Here is a 27,200-nt window from a genome sequence, read left to right on the forward strand (position 1 = left end):
TTCGGAGTTAGAAGGGCTTCATTCAAAGGAGAAGTATCTTGGTAGGAAGTGTCAAAGTGCCCCCAGTGACACTCCCAGTGCAGGAATAAACAGCTCATTTCTGACCTGCCATCTGCTCCCAAAAGCCAGGTGGAAAACAGCATCTGGAAACATGGTTAATAAGCAAAATACTTATGTGAGAAGCTGGAACTGTTCAGGAAGATCAGTGGCACTGACACAATCCCAGACACCAGGCTAGGAGCAGACAACAACGCTGAGCTGTATTGTTTGACTAAACCACAGTCTACCAGCACAGGGTGCAAATCAAAGAGGGCACCACCAGCCCATTCTGAACCTGGGTCTCAGCCTGCTTCTGCCACTAACTCACAACTTCAACAAACTTCTCTTTTCTTTTTAATTTTATTGAGGTAAGCCTGTTTTTCATGACCACGGGTTAAGCTTTGGCATGTAGATATGAACACCCAACTAACCAAGTCTCAAATCACTGCTCACACAGAGAAGGAAAACTGAGCAATTACAGTAAAAACAACAAAATAATAATTAAAAAAAAAACCAAAACAACACCAAAACAACAAGCCATTATAAAGTAGAACTGAGCATTTGGGGAGAGTTTGAACTGTGAGACATAATCCAACTACAAAAAGGACACTGAGCAAAACTTGCTTCACAGCACTTCCAGAACTCAGCATTTGTGGGAAATGTCTCTGATTTAATTTCATGCTGCTGATTTTTTCACTGACTTATCCCAACTGCAGCAGTACTGTAAGAATTGCATTGCCCAATTCTGCTTTGGATATAATTACAAGTTTCAGCTGTTACTTTAATGGACTCATTTGCACTAACTGGAAACATAGCCATTAAAAAAATTATTTATGTTTCTTGGAGGAGGGTTCCCAAATCTACCACAGACCGTGAGTAATCTCAATTTATAAATCTTGAAGATGCTTGGGCCTGCCATCAAGTGCTGATTATCCACAGTGCCTTCATACTAACATGTAAAATTCTAGGTACAATACAGAGTGAAAGTGGAGAAAAATCCAGCATGTGGAAGAACAAGAGTCACCCTCACCACAGTGGCTTTTCTTACCACCAGTGTTGCTGATGGAATAGGACTAAATGGACTAAATGGGCTAAAAGAGGATCATCCATGCAAGCACCAATTTTGGCATATATTAATAAAAAAAAAAAAAAAAAGATAAACTATATCAGCATCAGAGGTTATAAACCTTGAGGTATTTTGGTATTTGTTTTTTTTTTTTTTACTTTAACCATGACCTACTGAGAAAACATGATAGCAACTGCAAACTGAAGATGAATTTAACAAACACTGATGATTTTGGCAAAATTAAATGCAGTCAGGGGTTCATGAGCCCCCAAGTGTCTAGGAACCATATCTTCAGTGTGAAGGCTTATTTGGAAGCCTAAATGTAGATGTTGTAAAGTTACTAAATTTACCTCCAGTAATAAAAGCTAATTTGGGCCTTATTTTGGGGAAAGCTCTCTTTAAATGTAGATTTAGAAGCTCAATGCAAATAACTGCTCTTTGTTAAGAAGTTCCAGTAACTGCCAATTCCTTTTTGCGTGCTGATACCCACAAAGCACTGAGAGAGAAAATTAGCTGGCTTTGAAATTCCTTCATGGCTTCCCAGCTCAGCGTGCCCAGGAACTTGTGGGCATTTCTGCTCCCAGCAAGTCCTGCCTGTGCCCCAGATGAGACACAAACAAGAGCCTTATCAGAGCAGGGCAATGAATGGGCCCTGGCAAAGGGGCACACCTTGCATTCAGATGGCAGAGGAACAGCCCAAACCAGCTTTAAAGCTTTCACAATAGCAACAAAGGGGGCAAAAAAATTAAAAATAAAAGTACAGAACTGTGACAGAGACTCTGGACTATTGGGGCAACACAGTTATTGCCATGCTGCCAAATTAAATCAAGCTTATGTGCTCAAAGAAAGGGACAAAATCCAGTTCACTTTTACATTTTCTTTGAGACAAAAGAAATATTTGCTTTTAGCTCCTCTGTTTAGTGTGATAAAGGCTGTGGTTGTTCTGCTCCACTGGGACAGGCCCAAATTTAACATGAAGAGGCACAACGGCAGAAAGGGCTGGAGGAAGAAAACACTTCTGGAGGAAGAGAATACCTCTGCCTTCTCTGCACTGGTCAATGGATGGTGCCTCTGGTCCTCTCCTGAAGGGACACCTTCAGGTGAGCTTTGCACCTGGAGCACACCAGGAATATTCATGTACACAGGCAGTGCTCTTGCTCTCTCACTACAAATTCTGTCATGACACACATTCACATTCTGTAGGCAGGTTAGTTCAATCCTAGATCTGTTTTCCTGGAGCTCCAACAAACCTGGATTTGGGTCATGCAAAGCCCTTATGGAATGGCAGCAGACCTAGAGGAGTGCATTGGTACCTGCACAATTTGCACATCTGTTCTCAGGCAACATATACTGCACTCCACCAGAATTCTAGTGCTGAATTAGCTCCTATCTAATTCAGCCACTCCCAGCCCTGCTGATCTCTGAGCAACAGCTGGAACAAAAACAGGCTTATTTTCTGCTGAATTCCAATACCATCAGCCAGCAGGATCAAGTGAGGATGCAGACAGACAACATCAGCCTTCTGCATCACCTCATTACCACCTTCTTCTTGAGGGTTCTGCACCTGGGCAGGAACAGCCCTGGGCACCAGCACAGGCTGGGGGGAGCTGCTGGAGCAGCCCTGAGGGGAAGGATCTGGGGACACCGAGCTGTCCCCAGACCAGCAGAGTGTCCTGGGGACACCGAGCTGTCCCCGGGCCAGCAGTGTCCTGGGCCCAAGGAGGCCAATGGCAGCCTGGGCAGCAGCAGAGCATTGGCAGCAGCTCAGGGAGGGATGGTGGCCCTGGGGGCAGCCCTGCAGGCACCTCTGCAGTGCTGTGTCCAGCTCTGGCTGCTGAGCACAGCAGGGCCAGCAGCTGCTGGAGCTGAGCAAGGGCCTGGAGCCTCTGGGTGCCCAGGAAAGGCTGCGGGAGCCGGGGCTGCTCAGGCTGGAGAGGAGCCCCAGCTGAGAGGGGCCCTCAGGCCTGGCTGTCCCTGGCTGCAGGAGGGGCAGAGCAGGGCCCAGGCTCTGCTCCGGGGCCCAGCAATGGCACCAGAGCCACGGGCAGGGCCTGAGCCCAGCAACTGCCCTGCCCAGGAGGCACAGCTTCTTCCCTGGGCAGTGCCCAGCCCTGAGCACATTGCCCACACAGCCTGGGGGCTCTCCTCCCTGGGGCTGTGGCAGAGCTGTGTGCACACCATGCTGTGCCCTGTGCTCTGGGATGGCCCTGCTGGAGCAGGGAGGTGACACCAGCTGCCCACTCAGCTCCCTCAGCCTCAGCCACCCTGGGATTTTATCAATCCCACACCTCCTCCTTTTCTAAGGCTCGAGAAGCAAATTTAAGTCACTGTCACTGCTGGATGCCCTCAAGCCAGGTCACACATCAGAGCAGTCACCTCGGGGCAGGTGATGCACAAGCAGCTCAAGTCTGCACTGCACTGATTCCAGCATAATTCACACACACCAAGGCTGTTTTTTCAGCAGGTCCCTGTTTCCTTTCTATCTCCCGTGTTACTCCCCTTCATTTGCATTTTGGCTCAAAAGAAGTCTTTCACTAATCTGTTTTACCAGCCCTGTTCACTTCTCACACAAGGATTTTCCTTTCAGAGCCTCATCAAAGCACAGAAGAGCTGAGCACTGCTGCATCCTCTGAGCAGTGTTCTGATCACTGCATCACATCGTTCTCTGGGCATCATTTCATGGCTGTGCCCCAGCCCTGGCACTGCCAGGCTTCAACTCAACCCCCACTTTCAAGGAGCTGCTTCTCAAGCACAGATCCTCTTTTACAAATGCTGATCAGTTTGAGATTTATTTATTTTTAAAAGATGCATTAAAAAACCCGAAGCATGATTCTGTCTGCTAAGGCAGACAATTCTGATCTGAGGACAAAAGCGAACAATTTTGGTTTCATTGCTTAACTTTCTATAACTTCATCCTTATTCCAACTACAGTATGATTATAAATGCATTTTGGACAAGAAGATTACTATTGAGCTTACATCTCTTAATTATGTTTCCCTTTTCATATACACAGCTTTGGTCTGGCTCTTGGCTGTGAAAATTACAGATTTGCTTGGACTTCAAACTGGAAGTACTTACATTTATTTCCATGGGAGATTTTAGTTCTTTTCCAAGTAATTTCAGCATTTGAAATCTAAGCCCTTCAGTGCTGACAAATACACCCCAAATAGTAACACAAGTATTTTTAAAGTCATTTAAAAAACCATTAATCCTCAATTTCTACCTCTTTTCATCCTAACCATTCATATAATGTCCCAATCTCTATTTCTATTGTAAGTGTGAACTGTAGCTCCAAAGTCTAAGGAAGATTAACACCAAAAAGTGAATCTTTTCTGCACAGATAGCTGAAGAATAGCAACACTTCATTTTCCTGTTTTGAGTTCTTTCAGTGTTTGGTATAACATGGCCCCAGTCACTCCAATCACTGGAGTTTTATTCAGTTTTTGGTTCATTTTATATGAATCATATTATAGAGGCCAAGTGTGCTATTTCACTCAAGGAAACAGATATTTCTTCTGAGATATTCTTGGAGCAAAAGCAACATTCAAATCAGTGACTTCAACCAGAGTCTTCAGCAGGTATCAAGCCACCACAGGGAGAACTGAAGTTTTTCACAACTGAAGCCCTTAGAGCAGGCATAAAAAATTAAATATTTATCCACCATCCGTATAATCCAGATACCTCCCTGTAGTTAAGAAGGGAACACTGGCACTTTATGCAATTAAAATATCCACACAGACATTTAGAAAAGAATCAACAAGACAGGTATCAAAGCCAATATTTTTCTAGTTAGTAGATGGTTTTATAAAGGTGTAGCAATGCTGCAGCACCTCGAGTGAAGCTGTTCAGACACCAGCACTGCCCCCATGGCTGTGCTCAAACTGGTCTCCTTTGAAATGTCTGCTCTTGTCTGAGTGGTCCCACCAAACCTCGTTGCAAAGCTGCCCTGTCCAGGCTCCCTGGGATGCAGTAGGATGGGGATACAGAAACATGCACCCACTCAGCTTTAGAAATTCTGCTCAAGGGATTAGAGAGAATAAAATAAATAAACTCATGCCTTGAAATACATTTACAGAAGAGCTGAGATCAATGAAAAGAACTGACACCACAGAAATGGGTCCTGTAGTACCCAGCTACCAGTTTCCATCCCTCCAACAGGTTAATTTTTAATTTTGGATTGATGTTTTTAAGGCTTCATATCATTTTATAGAGGCACTAAGGGGAAACCAGCACCTACCAGCTGGTATATGATGACTTCAGAAAACTTTGGATCACAGCAGAGGTTTGCTGTGCCCAAACCCCCACCCCAAGCTGCTCAGCCAGACCCAAAATCAAACCAAAAATGACCACATGGATTTGTTCTCTGAGAGCCTGCCCTCCTCACACCAGCCTCTCCTGAGTGCTCCCTTCTGCACAAGGCACACAATATCCAGTCCCAGTCTTGGGGGAGTTAGCAAATGCCTTCTTCTACAAACTCTCAGTTCTTTGTAGGTCCCTGTAGCAGAATTGGCAGCTGCTTTAATCCAGATTAGTCCAACAGATTTGCTGGACACAGCAGACCACTTAAATGCAAACTAGAATTTTGTCTCCCAAGGAAAAAAGTGTTCCACTGTACTTTTCCTACATGCAAAGAGCATAAAAAAATCCATTCTATTGAGCAGCAAATGTCTAAATTCCTTCTCCACCTCAGCAGAACGTGCCTTTACCAGGAAGGGAACAATACTGAGCTATAAACACCACGAGAGCAATTTCCCAACAGATCTCACTGATTTGGGGCAACTTCATCGCTCCAAACCTCAGCAATCATTTTTAGAGGAGGTAGCACCTCAGGAAAATGCAATTGTGTGACTTTAGGGTGTTCAGATTCTCCAGGGCCACAATGCCCCCAGCACCAACAGCAGCAGGGCAGAGCACAGGCACTGCCTGGGCAAGGAGCCTTCAGAAATCTCTTAAAGAAATAAAGGATTGTACAGAAACAGGTGGGGGAAAACCACCTGAACAACCCTCCCCAAAGCACCCCAAAAGTGCACAAAGGAGAAAGGTTAATTCATTCTGAGCTTTGCCAGCAAGAGGCAAAGCTCAAGGTCCCTTATCTGTCCTGTTCTGCATTATTTTACCTGCCTTATCCAATTTTGTTCCCATGCACAGCAGTTTTCTGAGAGAAGAGAGAGGTGATAGAAGAGAAGTTTTAAATCTATAGAAAATTATTTGGACCTCTTCAATAGATATGTGAGTTCAATAAAAAAATAATTTATTTTAAGAATTGCCTCTGTTGTCACAGGACCACAGATCACTGGCCTTTGCTTTCACCTATAGACAGCGAGTACGAATGGAAGATCTCTATGAGTATCTGAGTTAATTCCTACAAACAGTATTTTTTGTTTCTTTTTTCAGAAGTTTAAATATCTTCACAAGAGTTTGGTGAAGACAAGCATTTTCTGCAGCATGGATTTGAGAAGAAATTCATTTCCACTGAGCCTGAAGGAGCTTAAATATGTGCAAGTGCTGCTCTGCCAAGACCTGCGAAGCAGCTGAGGTTGGGACTAAAATAAAGTCTTCACTCCATACATACATTTATAAAATTATATAGATTTCTTATTAACATATATATCACAGGGCTGCAGAGCCAAAACTGCATTCTCACCAAAAGTTTAATGAGCAGCAGTTCTTATCTAAACAGAAAGGAACTGGATTTCAGGAGCACTGCTACCTTGAGTGAAGAAGTATTAATGCCTAAAGGAAAAACAAAACAAAACACCAAACCAAACAAAACAAAAACTAAAAAACAAAACAAACAAAAAAAACCCCAAACAAAATGCACAAAAGCCCAAACATTTTGTCAAAGACAAAAAATTGGTTTTGCCTTGACTATCCAAACCACCTTTTACTCCTTTTCTATTTAAGAAGTAAAAACCAAAGTCTGAAGTCCAAGATTGTTACCATGTTGCTATAAAATATTTAAACTTTCTACCCAAACATGAGTTTTTATTGGTCTCTGCTCCACATACACAAAAGAAAGAAATTAAACTCATAACCTGAAAATAGGACAAAACCCTTCCATTCAGAAGGGATTTTGTTAGGAGCTGTTGATATGCTTGTTCTCCATCCAGCTGTAGCCCACAGAGGTTTCCTATTCCAGATATCTATCACTTAATGTCACTTAAATATCTCTAGTGCCTCAAGCACAGTTCTACACAAGAGGAATGTTTGGGACAATGCCCCAGTTTGGGATAAAAAGGTAGATAAGTCTCAGTGGGACCAAGTTCCTGAGAAAACAGGAACCCTAAGCCCTATTTTGGTCATTGCCACCCAAATTTTTAAGGACCAAGCTAACTCTAAACAAGCAGATATATATCTATATCTCAATTTGAAGGGGCTGGAGGAACTCCATAATTATATGGTGTCACAATAAAAGCAGCTTTCCTAATCAACTTAATCTATCTTGTTTTCTGACAAGTTAATTGTTACTTGCTTCTAGAAAAGACATTTGAGCAGTGATTTTATAAAGATTAGATATATTCTGTGCCCAACACACACTGGGAAATTGGTTACAGATATTTATTACAGCTTGTTGATTCAGCCTGTAACTATTGAATAAAAAAGTTGTAACAGGAGTAGGGTTTTTTTTAACAGTTTATTTATTTTATTCACCCAGGCTGTAGGCAGCTGAAACTCTTCTCCAAAGCCAGGTCATATAAGATAAACAGGTTTAATTGAAGAATGCAGGAGATTTTACTTGACATCTCAAGAATGAAAATCTTCCACTTTTCAGGGACCCCACTCAGCAGCTTGCACTTCACCTCTCCCATTCACTTTCCAGGATGGGCAAAGGAAAATCAACAAGGCAGGAAAAAATTTTAGAAAATCCTTTCCTTCTGTTCTGAAGCTCATACTGGGATTTCATTGTCAGCACTAAAGAGAGTGGAGAATCTTATTCATGCAGTAATCTGCCCTGGCTCCCACCTCATCTTTTATTTCCAAACCCTTTGAAGCTCCTTTGCCCAGGTGAGTGCACTGGTACAAAGCCCCTTCTGAACTGCTCCACCTTTTTTCTGTAAGAACCCTCTGTGATTCCTGGCCACATCTTGACCCTTGTGGCCATGTCTAAGTTTTTTATTTCCCCCATGCATTTCATCAGTAAAAGATTCATAGCAGAAGCTTCACTTTACTGAGGGAATCAGAGTTCTTTCCACAGAGCTGGGCAGCCCTGCCCTGATTTGGCTGGAAGAAAAAAAGCTGGAGATGGCCTTTGCTCTCCTCTGATGCCAGATGTTAGAATGCAGGTGATGTTCCACCAGCAGCACACTGGGATTTTTATATGAATTTTTTTAATTCCCCAGCAATGTGCCTTGCTGCCAGGGGAAGGAAGCAGCACTGCAGAGTTGATGATGATGATTTGGGCACAGAAACCATGGCAGAATTGTGTTCTTCCTTTCCAACAGAAATAAAATATTCATTGAAGCATCTTGCCCTCTTTTTTTTTTTTTTTTTTTTTTTATGATATTCCAAATATAGAAGGTTAGGCACAAGGTACAAGAACAAATTTAAAAGGAGTTTTTCATGAGATCCCTGATGTTTTTATTAGGAGAGTCTGAAATAAAAAACTACAAGACTTGATACTGTTACTGTGTAGTGAAGGATCCCTGGAGGACATCCCACGGACAGTTCATTAATTAGACAAGCCAGCAGTGCTACAACATTCCAAGAGATTTTGGGAAGCAAAATCACTGTTTGCTGCCTGTTCCAGCCATCTTCCCTTGCATCAGTTTGTGGAGATTAAATATGCCAAACAGGAAGACCGGGAAAACTCCCCAAAGGGAAGGCATTCCTTAGGAGGATATTCTAAATAACTGCTAGTTATTTGAGTTACAGTCTCAATTCTTCTCAGCTTTTCAGACCTTACTGTCATTTGCACTCAAGCAGTGTGTATTTAACAACTAACCAGGCAAAACTTATTTTTAATAAATCTCTGACATTTTAGACCTGCCAAGTCACATTTCCATACCAGGGCACTTCTGAGTCAACAAAAACTATGGTTAATGTGACTCACAAAAATGAAACCCATAAAATCATATAAATATAAAATATATTTTAAAATAGTTAAACCCATGAAATCCTTAAACAACACTAGAATCTAAAGCCAGAATCTGCAGAAGAAACCTTAGGTACTGCCAAGCTTTTATTTCCATCAAAGCAAAGCCACTCTTAACCTACAACCAAGCTCAGAAACTCAACGGAATTCTACTGTCATCACATTACAGCTGCAACATACAAGAAAAATCTAGGAGATGGTGCTTCATGATCAATCCTTCTCACCATTAATACACATTTCCATCTTTTTGTGTCTTTTGGTGGTGTGTTTTGGTTTGCTTTCCTAATCAAGTGGGGTCATTCTATAAATCGTAATGCAGAAAGAGGCTCCCTGCAGTGTCCTGCTGAGACCCCTTATTGTATTTGCAGGGAGGGATGATGAATCAGAGTCCATGCTCTCAGAAGGCTAATTTATTACTTTATAATACTACATTATATTAAAGAATACTATACTAAACTATACTAAAGAATACAGAAAGGATACTTACTGAATGCTAAAAAAGATAATAATGAAAACTCGTGACTCTTTCCAGAGTCCTGACACAGCTTGGTCCTGGTTGGCCAAAGAGTCAAAGCAACTCAGAGAAGAATCCAATGAAACAATCACCTGTGGGTAAACAATCTCCAAACACACTCCAAAGGAGCAAAACAGAGGAGAAGCAAATGAGATAAGAATTGTTTTCCTTTTCTCTGAGGCTTCTCAGCTTCCCAGGAGAAAAATCCTGGGCAAGGGGATTTTTCAGAAAATGTGAATGCCGCAACCCATCACAATACTCTCACAGTGGAAGCTCCCTGCTTTTGGTGCTGGAGCACACTGCAGTGAAAAGTCATCTCCCCTTGCCTCGCCTGAAGCAATTTGAGCAACTTCCCACTCCCCAGGAGAGGTTCTCATTCACCTCTGCTGTGTCCTGTCTTGCTAAAGCCTGTAAGACATCTTCCAAGTGGAAATACATAATTCATCCCCATGATTATTTTATAAACTTACATAGATTCAGCACAGTGTTCTCCCATGCTCAAAAAGTAATTTTTTTTCTTTTTATTCTTCACAAATCATGAATAATTTTCTGCTCTGTACAGACATCAAGCATTCTTTGTCTCCAGCACAATGCCACAGTAAGGACTCACAGGTTGGGTCCTTCCCTTCTGCTGTAGGTTCTTCTTGCCAATAGATAAATCTTAAAGTAAGATAAGGATTACGTTTAAGAGCAAGTGTCAGGAGGAAGAAACAAGTCAGGAAAGCTATGAAAAGCAAGTGGGGAAAGCAGAGCAAGTTTTTACCATTATTATTTTTTCTTTGTTTGTTTCCAAATGTAACTATGCTGAGCAGCTGGGAGAAGGGGAGGGTGGGGATTACAGTGTTTTGAAATGTGTTTTCTTCTTTTGAAGATTCTAAATAACTTCCAGTCCAGGATCCCTTGTTCTCAGCAAGCACAGATGCCCTTTTCCATTAATTCTAGGTGATTTAAACTCCAGCCTAAAAATAAGCCAGGTTGGAAACTGTTGCCCCAGAGTTAGGAGATGAAGGTAAATAACTCCCATGCGAGCTACTCTTACTTTCAGAAGTTATGTCTACCACTAAACCCCAGGTGCTCCATTGAGTTAAACACTTGACTAAAACTGATTTAAATCTGGATATTTGCAGTGATATCAAGTCACACCAGAGACCTCTGCAGCCTTTCCTTCCAGCCTGCAGCAGTGCCCAAGAACAGATGGACAAGTCCCTCGGTCAGACTAAGCCTGTGTTCCTAATTTCCCAGGGCTCCTAAGGCTTCAAACCCTGCAGCTGAAGTGCTTTGACCACTTTCCACATGCACAGGAAAAGTTTCCACTCCTTTGTTCTCTCCTAGCCCTCAGGGGGCGTGCACAACCAAGTGCTGCTCCTGGGATCCTCTGCACTCCCCCAGGCCCTCGCTGAAAAGAACACAATTCTCTACTCCCCTTGTCCACAGCGCTCAAACCAGCACAGAGCTCTTCCCCTCCTCTCCCCCTGTTCCCTTCCACACTGACAAGTGCATGTTCCCACTGAGCTGTGCTGCACTGACTCCATTCTGTGTCCAGATGCTGCCTTTCAGCAGCCCCTGAACTGCTTCCATTGCTGCTCTCCAGGCTGGAAGGATGATAGCTGTGCAAAGATCCAGGCAACACATGGATTTATGTGGTCATAGAATGCTCCCTTCTGTTTTTTATTCCTTTTCTAATAATTCCTACCCCTTCAGCCAGCTTTTTGGCAGCTGCCAAGCACCCAGCTGACATTTCATAGAATTCCCTAAAATTTTAACGCAAAGATCTCACTCCTGATTCATAACAGTCAGCTCAGAGCTCAGGCTTCATATGAAAATTAGAATCTCTATATACATCACTCCACATTTATCTGGAGTGAATCTCATCTGCCTTTTTATTATCCAACCACTCAATACTCCAAGGCCCTTTTGCAGCTCCTCTCATCTCTCTTTCTTGACTGGTGATCATCAACATACTAATACTCCTTTTTTTCCAATGCACAAGGAGTAGCAGAACAACACAGGTCTGCTCCCAACTTCCCTGCACTGTGAGATGAGAGGACTCTCATCTCCTACTTTTCACAGTCACCTTTTGTCACTGTAACTACCTTTGTTCCTATTCCCCTGTGTTTCTAAATACCCTCTGAGCTGATCCTTTCAAAGGCTCCAATAATTGCATTAGCATCAGCTTCCCACTGCAAAAGTCACATTGATTCTTCCTTATTTTGCTTTTTTCCATGCAATCAGCTACTTCTAGGCCTTATTAGCTTTACCCAGCTGGCCTACTATTGACATGAGGCCCCTGGCTCTGTGCTTTCATCCAACAACCCTGAACTACTCCAAGAGCCATTTTTCATTCCTCAGTTGTCTCTTCCTTATGCTCCTGCTCCCCTTTAGGATGCCAAGCACAGCTGCAATGGATTCTTGGCTCTAACTCCTACAAACAAGTATAGGATGGTCAGTGCAAGCAGGGCTCTGGCAGCAGCAGCAGCAGGAATCACACCCCTGCCCTTCTCAGAGCTGTGTCTGCTGGGGGGCTCCCCAAGGAGATACTCCTGGTACAGCTGGAGCATTTAAGGCTCCTCACTCATTTCTCAGACCAATGTCTCACCTGTCGCTATTCCATCACACCCTCTTCAACTGAACAAGTGCTCTGTTCAAATCTCAGTGTTTTCTCTGAGTTTCACAACATCTGCCAGATTTTCTTCTGCTGAATGTAGTTCTAAACTGTTGCCATGTTCTTCCAAGTATTTCTAAGCTTTCTGATGTTTACATTTTTGTAATAGAGTTTCTCACACACTTTTCATGTAAATAATAATTGTTTTTCATTCCTTTCTGGAGGAATAGAAATTTGATGGACTGTTAGTTTGACCAGCGTAGCTGAGGAGGTGGCAATTTCATCCTCCAATCCATGGTCACTTTTGAGAGTCTATAAATATTAGAGTCAGAAATAAACTACACTTTTTTACCATAGACATTTCAGTGTGTGCGTGTCGTTCATTTCATGTCCTATTGCAACACTAAACCATCTCATTCCCGCCAACATATCTGGGAGTGTGTGAGAGATGTCTGGATGTGGCTTTTGGGAACTTGGTTTAAGGGTGATGCTGGTGGTGCTGGGGTTGAGGAGCTTTTCCAAACCTGCTGATTTGGATTACACAAACCAGACTTTGGGTTACACAGACACTTTCTACCATTTCTCCTTTTAAATCACCCTTTACTGTCATCTCTTCTCTAAGCAGCAACAGTTCCACTGCTCTTTTGACAAAATCATCCAAACCGGCTGCTGCGCAGATGCTCTCTATTTCAGACATTTTCCCCATTCCTCCTCACCTTATATCATTTTTCAGCCACTGCTCTTCTCTTTTCTGGTCTGGTGCACAGCACAGGGAGTGTTTCAGTGGGCACCAGTGCTGAGGCCCCAATCCCACTCTGTTGAGACCTTTCCTCAACAGGCTAGGCCCTAAACCACCAACACAAACATGAGCCACGACCACTGGTTCATCCTTAGCCCCAGAAAGCCCATGAAGGCTAAAATTTTTGCCACTTGGCAGTCATGCTGTGATTCCCAAAAATGCGAGTAGTCACACAGATGAGAATTCTCTTGGGAAAAGACCCAGATGCCTGTGGCTGAAGGGGTAATTTGGATGCCAATGCACACCTGTGGTGTGGCCTTTTGGCAGAACCATTCCTGCCTTGGCTGCATTGAGGATCCCCTGTGCAGTGCTTTTCCCCTCCTGGGCAGGTCTGGCTGGGAGCCTGGAGATGAGATTGTCTCACCCAGGAGTTGCAGAGCAAAGTTAACAGTGCATGGAGGCACAAGATTGAAGTTCTGAATCGATTTCCTCCATGTCAGGTTGGTCAGTTATTTTAACTGCAGTTTGCAATTACCAAATCAACACCAGAAAGATATAAAGAGAACAGACTTAAGACCTTTATACTGTTAATTTCTGTGTCTATCAAGCCATAATTTAAAACCAGCAGCTGTGTCACAAAGATAATGCTGCAGCCATCATTTATCAAGGAGAGAACAGAGATGGAGAGAGGATCACCTCCCAAGATGCTCAAACCAGCAAACCATGAGCTGAGCTCAGCACACATATCTCAGTTTTCTTACTCCTAAGAGCTCTAAGCCCAGGTTTTACATCTATCTGCACATTCTAAAGCAGATAAATCAAATTTCCCATACTGCATAATCTCATAAAACTGTTCCCCATAGCAAAGAAGGGATTGTCTTGTAGCACAACAAAGATCTTGAATCACAGAAGGTACAACAGTTTTCCCAACAATATTTTGACATTAATGTTACCTTTATTCATAAAGACACTGAAGCAAAGAAACAGTTGCAAGAACAATAAGAAACACAAAGAAAATGGGGTTTAAAGTGTAGTTCTCACTATTATTTGTAGGCAGAAAGAAAAATTACCTACACAAAGGTAAGAAATATTTGCCTCACGAACATTAACATGTATGTGAAATATTATGCTGATGGAAGAAAATCTCCTTTCAAATTAAGACAATTAAGATTACTGCATAATTTAAATAATCTCCACAAGAAAGTGAACAAGTTTTCAAGTTGCAAGGTCATGTATCATCCAAATGAAGTTGCAAGGTCATGTATCATCCAAATGCAGCATAACAGTGCATGTAACTATATAGAGGTATAAAATACAGATATTTACATAATCATTGCAGGGCTGAGAGCAGCCTTTGAAAGGAGCTTTCTGATGAATAAAACTTGAGATAAAGGGAATAAAACTAGCAAGAAGAGAAGAGATGCTTGTCCTTGGAGGAAAGCAGGTGGGGGGAAGAACAATCAAGCTGCTGGACAGAATTATGGAATGGGATGTCCCCAGACCTGCCAGCCTGGCAGAGTTCATTTTATTGTCTCAGACAATTCATCCCTCACACACACACAAAGCAGCAGAGCTCTCAGCCAGGCAAACTCCTGAGCAGTGCAGGGTTCTCCTCCCAGGACACCCAAATGTCCAACACACATGGGCTGAAGGGGGCTGCTTTCTGGTGGAGTTTTGTTGGTTGGCTTAACATTGTGCCTCCTCTAGAGAGGATTTTAAGTAATGCTATCTTGGAACATAATTCCCAACTGAAATGGGGTAGATACAAACCTCAAATACAAATATTATTGCTGCTGCAACTACCTGACCTCTCACAAAGCACCCAGGGTACTGCACCACACACCAGCAGGTGCAGCACCACTTCCTGTCTTCCTCACATCAACACTTCCATACAGCCAGACCATCCAGGATTTAAACACCCAGCTATGCTCTAAGAAGAATCTGCAACTCTTCAGACCTCCAGGATCACATTTGCCAGGCTGGATGGGTGTCTGAGCAACCTGGTCCCTGCCCACAGCAGAGAGGTTGCAATTAGAAGATCTTTAAGGTCTCTTTCAACCCAAATCAGTCCATGATTAAATTTAATCGGTGCCCCTGACACAACATAGGAACAAACAAAGAAAAACATTTCACAGAAAGAAGTGCAACCTTGCAGCTCCCAGTTTGCAGAAAGGGATCTGTGCCATACATAAGACTATATCACATCTGGATCAAGAATCAAGCAAGAATTTGGATGAACTTTGCACTCAGCTTGAAGCTGCTGGTGGGAGCCCAGCCAGCCCCTCTGGTTCCTTACATCAACCCTCAGGGAGGTACCATCACAGCTCCCTTCTTAAATTGACATTTTGCTGTTCCAAAACAGAACAAACTCTGTTTTTTCTTCAGACAAACCTCTCCTCCTTCAGAGCAGCCCCCCATCATTCCTAGGATATGGATGAATCCCCCATCACCCAGCTCAGTTACACACACCTTAATTTACCTCTTTAGTCATCCCACCTTGTGTTTCAGTGGTGTTGCAAAGGGAAAAGATGTAAAATGTGGGAGTGCAGCACCTTGGATTGCCACAGCAAAGTTTCGCATGCAGCACCACCCTGTTACTCAAACAAGGCACTAGAGCACAGCTATGACTGCTCAGGTGTGCTGTGACACACACTGCCTTGGAAGGAAAATTAAACTGCTGCTATCCTGCCTTTGGCCTGATTTTAGTAAGGGATTTAAGTGAACTGATGCAGCTGGGGTGGTTAGCAGGCTCAGCCATCAGAACAGGGCTTCCCCCTCCCATGTCAAGGAGTAACAAGGTATGAAGAATGCCTGGTGCTGCTCACTGGCTTCACCTACAGCTGTACTGTACTGCTTCCCTGCCCTAATTCATGCAGAAATGTAAATTTGGGCACAAAGTGAAACAACAAAAGCCTGGTGTTTCCAAGCACAACCAGAACTGCTTTCCATACAGACTTTTTTCTTTACAAAATGGAAAGTTTCCCTCAGTGAAGCTCTGCAACCACCATACTGAACAACACAGGCACAGCGAGGCCTCGAGCAGCTCTTTCCTCCAAACACTGAAGGGCCAGCCCTGCACAGAGCATTTCACTCATTTATTCCTTGTCCCTGGATAACAGCCAGTGCAGCTGGGAAAACCTCCTGTACACACAGAGGCCTTGATACTGTGTCTCACAAGTGTCAGGCCACCAGCACTATGGGAAATACTCCATGCCAGGAGAAAGGAACAGAATCCCAGACTGGCAGATTGTGTTGGAAGGGACCTTAAAGCCCATCCAGTCTCAATCCTGCTATGGGCAAGGCTACCTTCCACTATCCCAGGCTGCTCCAAGGCCCAATGTTCAACCTGGCCTTGAGCACTGCCAGGGATCCAGGGCCTGCCCACCCTGCCAGGGAACAATTCCTTCCCAAAATCCCATCCATCCCTGCCCTCTGGCAGTGGAAGCCATTCCCTGTGTCCTGTCACTCCATCCCTTGTCCCCAGTCCCTCTCCAGCTCTCCTGGAGCCCTTCAGGCCCTGGCAGGGGCTCTGAGCTCTCCCTGGAGCCTTCTCCTCTCCAGGTGAGCACCCCCAGCTCTCCCAGTCTGGCTCCAGGGCAGAGGAGCTCCAGCCCTGGAGCCTCTCCATGGTCTCCTCTGTAAATATTGCAGTAGTTCCATGTCCTTTCTGTGCTGGGAACCCCAGAATTGGGTGCAGAACTCCATGTGTGGTCTCAAGAGCAGAGTAGAGGGGCAGAATGAACTCCCTCGAGCTGCTGCTCATGCTTCTTTAGGCACAGTCCAGCAATCATCCTCCTGGACTGCACTGGCCTCTGGTCCCTCAACTAACAGAGCTGTGATTTGGCCTGACCCCAAAATCCAGGGCTTGACCTTGGGGAACACACATGATGCCTAGAGAGGCCGACCTAGAAGAGAGGCCAGACCGAGTTAAAGAATAAAGCAGGGATTTATTAAAAGGCCTCCATAGATCCACCTTGGGCAGCACAAGAGCCCAGCCAGGGCTGCATCCAAGATGAACCAAAAGGGTCACAAAATGGATGCCTGGTCACGGGGTCTCTCACATTACATATTTACATTTACATATTAGGATTAATTGGCCAATTACAGCTTCATGTTATGAAGTCCCACCATCCTGGTTTTCTCTCTTAGTTGACCATTGTTTACACTTTTTGGGCCTGAGGCTGTAATGGCTGCCCTTGGTCTCAAGCTGGAAAAGGATTGTTTGTTTAATTGCCCTGTGAAGTGAACTTGCTAACACTTCATATGAAGCTCAGAGTTACACAGCAAGGCAGCACAGAATCTGAAAAATATGAAAGCTAAAATTTAAGGCATCACACAGAACTGATTGACCACACCTTTGCTCTCTCTGCTTCATGGCAAACAAAAAGCACCAACCCCTTGGACAAAAAACACCAGTAAAATTTCCTTTCCATGGGGGAAAGGAGTGTGTGACGCCCTGGGTGTTCACTAGTGCACAGCCTCGGGAGGCCTCATGGAGGCAAGAGACAAAAAAGGCTGGGCCAAGATGCTTTGGAAACTGTGAAATCCAACCCTCCTGGCAGCTCCTCAGACTGATCCTCTCTTCTGCTCAAGATCAGCCACTTCCCATTCTCTGGACAGGACCCCCAGACTGGAAGCATATGGTCTCTATGCTAATTAAGGCTATCAGGCTTCCCAAATTTTTCATGGAACGCCCGAGTTCTCTCACATTCATACCCTAGCAGCAACATCCCCTCAGGGATGAAAATTTCATGAGCAGCAGGGAGCAACAGCAAGGAGAAAAAACCAAAAATATGGTATCAACTTCTGGCATGGCAACCATTACACCTGGTGGATCAATCATTTAACAACAATTACAGCCAAGATTTATCTGTAAAAATGAATCCGCCTAGAACATATCACGTGTTATGTGTTCTGCCTCACTCCACCAAAGCACTGCAGATTCCAATCAATCCAATTTTAAGAACATTTCCCTGTGAAGGGAAATGCTATTCCCCCAGTAAACAGCTCAACCTTTTATCAGCATTATTGATTTACATAATTCTTAATAGCAGCACTGCACAACCATTGAATCATTAAGGCTTAAAAAGACCTTTAGGATGATCAAGTCCAACCTTTAAGATCAACCAGCACCCCCACCCTGTTCTCAAGTGCCACCTCCATATGTTTTTTAAACACTTCCAGGGATGAGGACTCCACAATGCCACTCTCACATCCCACCACCAAACAACATATTCCTCACCCCAAAATTAAAGGCCAACTCCCTTTATACACACCCTGCTCAACACTAGCACACATCTTCCAGCATATTGTAGGAAATTCTCCTTTCTTTCTCATAGGTATTTCTGTGTATTTGTCTCCCTATAGTTCAATCTGAGTCAGTTCACAGCTCCAAACATGTTCCAAAAGCATTTTATTTAGAAAGGCCCAAATATCCATTTCATACAGTCCATTACATCAGAACATTGTAACAATTTCATCTGCTTCAGCCTGAATAAGAAATTATTCCCCACATTCTTTAAACAGAGAAGCTCATGTCAAAGAAAATAGCTTTCAGATGTTTTACAACTCTTTCATCCACAAAGGAATGCTTGGGGCTTATGAAAATATACACCTGCTCATTTGAAAACATGTCTTTCCCCCCAGTGGGAGGAAACAACAAGAAAAGCAAAACTAATGCAACAGCTCTGCCCTCCACACTGAAAAGGCAGCCAGGTACAGGGCCTGCTGCCACAGCTGGAAGAGTTGAGTGAAACCTCATCTTCAAACACCCCCGAGCCCTGAGGTTTCTGCCCTGGAGTAAAGCTGGTTCCCCTGCCACATCCCCCCAGGCTCTTCCAGTGCCCTCCAGCATCTTCCCTGGCCTGGCAATGTACACCCCCAGGTTCAGGATCAAACTCCTCCCAGCTCACCTGGAAGCCCTGAGGAAATGTTGCCGTGCTCCTGGAAGTGGGACATGTCAATAATGCATGTCCCAGGATCATTTCCATCCCTAATACAAAAGCCTGGTACCTGCTAGCCAACCGTGACGCTCAGTGCAACATAAGCAGGTTCTTTTCACAGCAAATAAATACTCCCAGCCATCAGCAGATTTGTATCATTAACTGATATAAGTGCAAGAGAACAGATATTTTTCTGTGGGTCTCACGGCAAAGTAATCTTTGTTATAGGCTGCTCTCTGCAGAGGAATGATTGAGAGACCCACATTTTGCAATTTGGCACAAAGTCCAACTCCTGTTTCAGTTGACTTCAGCACAATTTGCTCTTATTTCCCAGTACAAGTTTCCTCACTGCAGACATGTAGATATTCCTCCCACAAAGGGCACAGAGCATCACTGACACCCAAAAATCCAAATCACCTACTTGCCCTCCTGCAGCCTGGAGCACTTCTTTCTGAGGAGATGGGGCCCCCACACAGAGAGGAGCTGCCACTGCACCAAACAGCAATCCCAGCAGCTGTAGGGAACCACAGCACCGGGAAAATGCGGCTCTTTCCAGGATTTTCTGCTGCTCTCCACTTAAAGCAGCGTTGGCCAAATCCCCAGACAGAGCAGTTCCAGTGTGAGCAGGCACAGAAGAGGAGAGAGCTGGAGAGCAGCTCAGGATCGGCACTTTCAGTGGTTCAAACCCAACGTTTCTCAACCAGGGCCACGTCAAAGCTGACGTCACAGCGGAGCCTTAATGAAAATGGAAAAACCAGGATCATTTACTTCTCTGTAACTGGAGAGCACTGCTAATGGGGTGGGGGAGGGCAGCCAGACCTTGGAGACCCTGCAGGTCCTGGGAGCTGCAGTGACCTGCTTGGGGAGCTGGGGACAAGTCCCCACGAGGCTCAGGGAGAGCACAGCTCACAGACAGGGCTCTGCTCAGAGTCAGCAAGGGGCACTGATGGTGCTGCCTGGTACCCCTCTCCCCAGCAGCACCATCATCATCCCCAAATCACATCCCCAAGGGCCACACCCAGACATCTCTTGCAACTCCACCAACACCCTGGACAACTCATTCCAGTGCCTGACCACTCCTCTGGTGATTTTTTTTCCTAGTATCTGATCTGAACATCCCCTGGTACAACCTGAAGCCATTTCCTTTTGTCCTCTCATGAGACACAGCAGAAGAGCCTGACCCCATCTCACCACAACTTCCTTTCAGGAAGTTGCCGAGATCCCCCAAAACCACCCAGCCAAAGGTGCCAGGAGGTGCTTGAAAACCCCAGCACAGCTGGAGAAGCACAGCAGGACAAATATCCCTGACTTCCCAATGTGCACAGCCAGAAAAAGTCACTGCAAAATTCATCTGCATCACTGCTGTAGCCGTTTGCTCTGGTTTTCCAAGAGACACAAGTATTTCTCAAAATAGAATGCTCAATACCACCATTCTCAAAAGCTCTTATTGATTTCTGCCCAGAGTTAACAAGACATTTGACTTTCTGAAGCTATACTTAATTTCTTTGTCGCTACATTGCCTTTTCCTGAGCTGTGGTCCCTCCTAACACCTAGCAGCATTTTTCTCTCTTTCTCTGAACCACACAAGAAAGTGGAAGTGTTCCACATCTAGCATGTAGAAACATGGCTCTTCCCAATTCTTTTGCAAAGGAACATCCCGAAACAGATGTAAGTAAGGAGAGAACTCTCCAATAAAAAAAGCCTGTTTTTTCTAGAGCCCTCAAATGGCTTGGGTTGGAAAGGACCTCACAGCCCATCCAGTCCCACCCTTTGCCATGGCCAGGGACACCTCCTATAGACCAGCCTGAGCAACTGAGCAACTTTGGATAATTTCTAATTATTTTATAGTCAAAGACCATGATTTTTTTTTTTAAAGTTCCAAGATGAGAAGTGCAAATCAGTGCACTCTGCCAGCACCCACAGTTTTATATAAATTACACCAACACAACTTGGGAAAGAAGTAAATGCGATCCTAAGAACTAGCTAATTTAAAAAAAAAAATTAAGCCTGTATTTGAATCATGTCTTTAAACAAATGATGTAGAAAACATAACTAACAAAGGACTTACACTATTTTCTGCAGAGTTTCTCCAGAATCTGTCCTCTGACCCAGTATTAAAACAAGAATGTGCTTTGTGGAAAAAGAGGCTTTAACACCATTTGGATTTCACATACAATGTAAGAAAGGCATCAAAACCACCCAGTGCTGGAACTGGGATCAGAGACAGGGGGAGAAGATGATTCTCCTTCAGCACAGATCTCATAAAACCATTTTGTTCCAACTCCTACCTCAAAAAAATCCCCACAATGCAGCAGCAAAAAGTTTTAAGTTTAAGGTTATTTTTTTATATATATTTTCCTCCAAAACAATAGTTTAGTCACAAGAGACGTTACAGGGTAAAGTTATATCCTGCAAGGATAAATGAATCTGAAATTGCTTTTAAGGAATAAGTATTTGTCTGAGCTCAGAAAAGGCAATACATCAAAAAAAAGAAGGTAAGCAGCCTATTTCAGGGCATTTTACCAGTGCATTTACTGATGGTTTATCCTCTTCCATTTTATTCTTCAATTTAGACAGCATTATTCACTGTTACTGTTAATTTAGATCCTTTTGTTTTCCTAATGTCACACAGATAAAATGAAGGTCAGGACAAATTCATGACTATTTCAAAATCTAGAAATCCTGATGAAGTACCCACATGAAACTGCTTGATCAAAAAAAAAAAAGAAAAAAAAAAAAAGAAGGGAATTTATCCTCATACACAAATATGGGATAAATTCTGCCTGTTTTCTCTTCTCAGAGATGGAACATACCAGAAAGGTGCCCCTGAAGGGAAAGAAACACCTTCAGGGAAAAAAAAAAAAAGCAGAACTGTTGAACTCAGCTCTTCATTTTCTTCATGGATGAAAGAAGAGATTAAAAAGATGTTCCAAATAAAAGCAGGGGATTTCTGGCATTTAAAAAACACAAAGGGAGAAGCAATGCATCAATGCCTGAGCAGCAGAATCCCAGCAGTTCATCTTCTCCTCACTCGGGTGTTCTGTGAGTAAACAGCCAGCACAGCTGAAGGCAGAGCACAAAGAACTCAAGGGAGAAACACAACTGGAGCTCAGCAAATCGATACCCCCAGCACACGAGCTGTGCTCCTCATTAGTCCAGAGCTGATGTTAATGGTCCTTCTGATCAGGGCTTCTTAGGGGTTTTAAAAATATGGAGAAAATTAAAAGGCTGTAAAAATGCTCAGCTCGTGCAAGCAATAACTGAGGGAAAGCTGAGAAGTGTCCAGCTAACCCTGGTGCTAACTGGTAATGTAGTTTGAAGAGGACAGAACTGTGGTCCTTTATTCCTCAATCTATCCTATTTGCCAGGCTGGAATTGCCATCCTGGAGCAGTTATAAGCCAGAGGCAGACCTGCATTTGGGCACAGCTGTCAGGGAAGAGCTTTTAAAATTCAGATTTTCCCCAAAATTATTGAGCCACCAGCACTGATCTGCATAGATGGCTCCTAGTACAATGGGAGAAGTGAAAGTTATTTTCATGTACACTGCTTTTAGAATGTCAATTCCTTCTTCTCTCATTGGATGCAATCCTCTGGAGCAAAATTAAAATTAGTGGTGACAGCCATATAATAATCTAGGGGGAGGAACATGTACCAAAACACTCCTGCACTTCTGTGGTGTTACCACTTGGAGACATTTGCTTCTGTTCCTCCTCTTGGTATGAAGGGAAGGATGTCACCATGGCCTGCAGCCAAAGGCTGAGGATGGAGCAAAATGAGCTGCTAACTAAACCTGAGGCCGGAGGAGCAGCAGACACAGAGCTGAGGTATCTTTTCCTTACTCTGTCATATAAAACTGAAGAAGTTCAAGGCAGAAAAACTGAACAAGTTCAAGGTGATGAAAGTGGCAGAGCCAGACTGGTTGTGGCTTCAGAAGGCTCCACCATTGCCATTGCACATCCTGCTGCTCCAGGACACTCAAGTGTTTTAAGACATAATAATATAATTGGCCACAATGATTTAATACATGAATGATATATTGGTCACAATAATTGTAATTTTTTTTGTTGGGCAAAAATGGTGAAAATTAATTTTGAGCAGCTATGTTTGTATATCTGAATCCTGTGCACACAGTTTTGGAAGGAAAGAGCACTCTACAAGATGCAGAGGTCAAACATGAGATGAGTTCACTACCCAAGACCCACAGGCATCCAGCAAATACAACAGCTTCTCAAAATATTCCTACTGAGGCAGCAATAAACAAAGCTGATGTGATGTTTGTCCCCTCATTGGAACTGTAGCAATGTTATTTGGTACAACATCCTAAGGGGGACATATTCCAGAGAAAACAGGACATGAAGGACTGGTGTGAGGGGAAAGGGAATGGAAATTAAAGGCAAAAGGCTGGGGGAGGGCTGAAGCACAGCTCCCCAGGCTGCAGGAACACCCCGGGCAGTGTGGAGGAGAGTAGTGGGTGCTTGCTTACCCAAATAAAATATCATACCTGAGCTTGTTCCTCTGGAGCTTCAAAGCTGTGCCTGCCTCCAGGTGTTGGAGGCTCTAGAAGATTTCCTTACCCACACACCAGCCCAGCTGGCTCTGTGTGCCCAGGCGGAGCCAGCAGGATCCTGCAGGAGAGCACCAGGAAAAAGGCACAATGTGCCTGGTGCTGCCTGCATAAAGGCTGATTCCCATGGGGGCAGAGCTCCAGCCATGACCACCAGGGACACAGGCTGCAGTGCTGAGAGCTCACAGAACATTTCTAAATAATATTGCACGTGAGCACAAATCAGGTGAAGGTTTCCTGCCAGGTCAGACATCCCCCAGTGCTGGCACCACAGCCAACACAACCAAGCCTGCTCAGAGCCAGATGTGCCCTGGAAACTCTCCCACGAGCCCAGCAGGGATGGATCTCTGTCCACATCCGCAAATGCCACAGAATGATGATCAGACACTTGCCCAGCTGGGCAGGGTGCACAGGTCACCCCACCAGCTCAGGCTCTGCTCCACACCAAAGCATTGGAACTGCCTGAACCAGGCAAGGCTGCAGCACAACTGCTCCTGCCTCTTTCATCCAAGGAGGGACACACAGATTGGGGTGGCTGGGGACAGGAGAGCTGCCCAGATTTTCCATAAAGTGTCTACACTGTGCAGGCTGTTTGGAGAGAGAGGGAAGGGAGGATATCAGCTTTTCTCAGCATTTCCCTAAGCAGCACTTTGGAGTCATGCAATGGTTTGGGTTGGAAGAGACCTTAAATCCCATCCAGTGCCACCCCTGCCTTAGGCAGGGACAACTTCCACCATCCCAGGCTGCTCCAAGCCCCATCCAACCTGACCTTGGACACTTCCAAGGATCCAGGGGCAGCCACAGCTTTTCTGGGCACCCTCTGTCCTGTGAGGGTGGTGAGGAACTGGAAGAACTTCCTACTAATATCTGATCTAGACCCACTCTCCTCCAGTTTGAATCCATTCTCCCCTGCTTATCTCTGCAGTTCCTGCTGAACTCTCCCCTGGCAACGCTCCCCCAACCCTTAGAAGCCACACTTTCCTCACTACAAATGTTATGGGAAATCCTTTGGTTTAATCCTTGGGAACTGCACATTTGCATACTGCCCACACAGCTCCAAAACACTGAGGATTTTTTTTATTTACAAAGTCCTTGAATGCAGAAAATCCTCAAGCCCCAGATGAAACCTCAGCTCACACCTCTTGATGATGCTGGGAGCAAAGCAGGTCTCACAAGAGAGAGGTTGGCCCCTCTGGGAAACCAGAGGCAAAAAAAAAAAAGGAACATAATCCCTCTCTCCAGACCAGGCTGTGGAAACAGGGGACACCAAAAAGGGCAGGAAACTACTTCAGCAAAAGGACAACGCTGGCACAATAACAAATACGAAAATATGGGTCTTAAATAAGCATAAATTGTAAGAGATAGGCAGAGTAATTTGAGCAATCAGCCTTTGGCTGAGAAGAGGGAATATTACCCATGACATGCTTTGTTTTCTGAGAGGGAATGTGCAGCCAGGCAGGCTCAATGGTCCCCTCAAGCACTGAATGCCCATGAGAATTTTAACAAAGCCACTTGTTTATTTGAGCACTTGAAGAAAATGATTTTCTAAATGACCACTCAAGAGAGGCAGAAAGCAAACAGAGCTCACCAAGGAGTAGGGCACAGGTGAGCAGAGCAGAGCCATCAGAAATGCCTTTGGAGGAGCCCAGGGCAGCGTGCTGGCTGGTACCAAGGGATCTCTTGGAAAGACCCTGCCAAGGGTTCTGTTTTAAAGGCTGTCTTGGGCCAGTGTTCCACATTTTCTTTTTCATAATCTTGTTGCAAAAACAGCAGATGGTCTTGGTTTTCTTTAATTTTTTTTTTCCTTTTTAAGCCCAAGAAAATAAATTCAGGCTTTTATACAAAAACCAAACAGGAAGCTAAAGCCTGCATTATTTGAAAGAACAATGCAACTCTTTAAAAAAGCTCATACAACAACACTGAAAAGCAGGGATGGCACAGAACACGGGGAACAAGACTTTGGACCACTACCTAAGAACATATTTGAAGAGAAGATGCAGTTTTTACCTCCTGCTCCCTAATTCCACCCATTTCCGAAGGAGCCAGGATGCACATCAATCCCAGCAGATTAAAATCTAATGACCAATCTTTTGCCATTAGACATGCCTGCCTACCTTGGAGTCAACATCCAGCCTTGCAGGTGAGAAGCTCTGGGTTTGTTTCTAACAGCTCTCAAAAATAATTTTCCAGGTTCTGAGCTCCTCATTATAGCTGATTTCAGAGTCCAAAATTCATTAGTTGTGCTTCACCACCTCCCAGCTGACACCGTTGTACAATGCAGCCAAATCCTTGGAGCTCTGACACTCCTCCTAAGTATACAAAGGTGATTTTATTCTTTACTTTCTGTGGAAGGAAATGCAACAGCAATGGAACAACACACTTGCTACATGTTGCAATGGGATAGAAAAAGGCGAAGAAAGGAAGAACTGATTGTATATCTTGTGACCTACCAGCAACGCTCACTTTGTGTTCTTAATAAAATTTCAAGTCCATGGCCTATCTGAAATTATATAAGGATGGGTCAACTAAAATGTGTAAATGGTTCCATGCTAACCACAGCAGAACAAGCCACTGCCAACAACTCTAGACCCTGTGATCTGGATGTTTCGTTTTAAGAAGCTCCATTTGAATGCATTTTTTTTAAAGTAGAGATGCTGCTAATTTGACTTCTAAATCTACCTGACAGACACAATATTGTTATGATGGAATTGAAAACAATAATCAATCATATACACAGTTATTGAAAAACATACAGCAGGGCAAGGCTGACATACAGCTCCCTAGAAAGGCTGTGGCCATCAGACTGGGGAAATAGAAATATCTGAAAATAATTATTTCATATGGCAATGTAGATTAATCCTTCTGAGCCTGGTATTGGTCATGCTCAGGGCAGCTGCACTCCTTCAGTGCCTGCTTCAGATTTCACATCCAAGCTTCCCTGTTTCCATGCCTTTCCTCCTTTGCATGCAACGAAACTTCTTCAGCATGGGAATGCCCCATTTTCCATGAAAACCAATCCACTCTTACATGTCCTCTATCAGGTCTGATTTTAGCAGAACCAAAGCTAAAAGGGTCTCCATGGCTTTTAGGAGACTTCGGAAGGAATTTAAGCACTCACAAGCAGATATGGCTGTAAAAGCAGGTAAAATGGGAAGTACTGTTGGAGCTCCCATTGTTCCTCAACACTGTGAGCAAGACACTGCCCCTGGCTCATCCCTGCCCCCTTCCCAAGGTCTCCAATGATGCTCTGCTCAGAAAGGCAGAGCATCATCCACCATCATCCTTCCCTGAGGGGATTACAGCCTAATCTCAGTTTTCCAGCTCCTTTTCAGATTCTTGAGCCCAACAGCCTCATCCAAATCCATACCACCCATATTGTATTTGCAGGGTTCCGAGACAAAGGAAGGAATTATTAATCTGACTCCATGTTCTCAGAAGACTAATTTATTACTTTATAATACTATACTAAACTAAAGAATACAGGAAGGATACTTACAGAAGGCTAAAAGATAATAATGAATCTCATGACTCTGTCCAGAGTCTGACACAGCTTGGCACTGATTGGCCAATAAGTTAAAACAATTCACAGCAGAAACCAATAAAACAATCACCTGTTGGATAAAAAAATCTCCAACCACATT

The 27,200-nt window shown here is 44.1% G+C and overlaps 1 protein-coding gene across 1 annotated transcript in view; it reads right to left on the reverse strand.

Moving 5' to 3' along the window:
• PCDH15 (protocadherin related 15) overlaps positions 1 to 27,200 on the reverse strand; it is a 651,760-nt gene that overhangs the window by 606,238 nt on the left and 18,322 nt on the right. Inside the window, exons 5-6 of the mRNA XM_064429942.1 lie at positions 23,497 to 23,620; positions 19,416 to 19,729 (exon numbers count right to left, since the gene is read on the reverse strand). The gene's annotated coding sequence lies outside the window, so the exon portion shown is untranslated. The remainder of the gene's footprint in view (positions 1 to 19,415; positions 19,730 to 23,496; positions 23,621 to 27,200) is intronic.

This window comes from Passer domesticus, chromosome 8 (genome assembly GCF_036417665.1).
Source record: "Passer domesticus isolate bPasDom1 chromosome 8, bPasDom1.hap1, whole genome shotgun sequence".
NCBI lineage: Eukaryota > Metazoa > Chordata > Aves > Passeriformes > Passeridae > Passer > Passer domesticus.